Raw genomic sequence first — 1,826 nt, forward strand, 5'->3', positions numbered from 1 at the left:
ATGTTCAAGGACGTAAAGGAAAATATTTTCATAATGAGGGAAAAGAGAGGAAATCAGGGAAGAAAATAGCAACAATTTGGGGGAAAATAAAAAACAAAAACAAATAGAATTTCTAGAACTCAGAAATGAAAATTTCAGTGGATAAGCCTAACATCAGATTGGAGGCAACACAAAAAAAGACCAGTGAACTGGCAGAGAGGTCAATATACACTATCCAATCTTAAAACATATAGAAAATATTTTTTAATAAAAGAGTGTCAGTGACATCTGGTATAATATCACATAGTTTAATATATGTGTAATTGTAATTTCAGAAGAGGCATATAGAGAAAATATAATTGAAAATGTCTTATATTTGATGAAAAGCACTAACTTATAAACTCAGGGATCTCAAAACACTCCAAGGAAGATGAACACACACACAGACACACACACACACACACACACACACACACACACACAGGCACAACACAAACAGTTGAAAAATTAAGAGAAAGAAAAATCTTGAGCAGCCAGAGGCATGTTACATACATGGGGCCAATGATATAAATCATATCTGTTTTTTTATCAGAAGCAATGAGGTGAGAGATGACAAAATTTTATGATAATAAAATAATAAATACTGAAATTCTATGTCCAGCAAAATATATCATTCAAAAAAATAAGGTAATGTAGACATTTTCAGTTAAATGAAGCTGAGAGCATTCATCACTGGGAAATATGAAAGAAAGTTCTTCAGGTTGAAGAGAAATGACATCAGAATGGAAAGAAGATACCAAGACGTTGACAGCCATGGATAGATAAAATATGTGTGTAACCATAAAAGACTACTCTCTTTGTTTTTCTCTAATTTCTTTAAAAGATAATTGCCGGTTGCTTATCCCTGTTGTCTATGTCATGCTATACAAAGTGTATTATCTAACTGAGCGGGTACTAGAAATCAACAACCATAAAATATCTTAAAAATTTTCATGCAAAAATTAAGTAGCACACTTTTAGACTTATCAATATAGACTTAAAAATAAAAGCCTAAAACTATAAAACTTGTGGGAGAAAGCATAAAAGATCTTTGCTATCTTGGCAAAGATTTCTTAGGATACAAAGAACACTAATCATACATTAATCGTACATTTATTTTAGTAATAAATTTATTTTCATGAAATTCTTCTCTTTGAAAGAAAGAAAATGAAAAAGAGATATGCCAGAGACCAGGAGAAAATATTCACAATATATTTATGTGGGAAAGGACTTGTATCAAGTATACATAAAGAATTTCTATAAATCCATAATAAAAAATACATAGCCAAATATAAAAATAGTCCTAGAACAGCCTAGAAGTAGGTCTAATAAAAGGCCTAAAACAGACACTTTGCAAATGGTCAATAAGCACTTGCAAAGGTAGTCAACATAATGAGTAATTGGGGAAATGCATATTAAAACCAGAACTAAATGCCATGTACTAGAATAAATTTCCCATGTACTAGAATAGCGCAAATTATAAAGACTAAAGGCACAAAATGTTGGTGAGGACATGAAGCAATTCTCATGCTTTGTCAGTGGGAACATACACCACTTTGGAAAACTAGTAGTTACTTATACATTAAACATCCACTTACGTATGGTCTAGCAATACTTCTACTTTCCAAAGAGAAGTAAAAACACTTGTCCACGAAATGACCTGTACTTGTTCTTACCAGCTTTATTCATGATACAGTAGTCCCCACTTTTCCACGGTTTTGTTTTCCATGGTTTTCGCTACCTGTGGTTAATCATGGTCCAAAAACATTAAATGGAAAATTCCAGAAATAAACAATTCATAAGTTTTA

The sequence above is a fragment of the Macaca mulatta genome, chromosome 13 (genome assembly GCF_049350105.2).
Source record: "Macaca mulatta isolate MMU2019108-1 chromosome 13, T2T-MMU8v2.0, whole genome shotgun sequence".
NCBI classification, from domain to species: Eukaryota; Metazoa; Chordata; class Mammalia; order Primates; family Cercopithecidae; genus Macaca; species Macaca mulatta.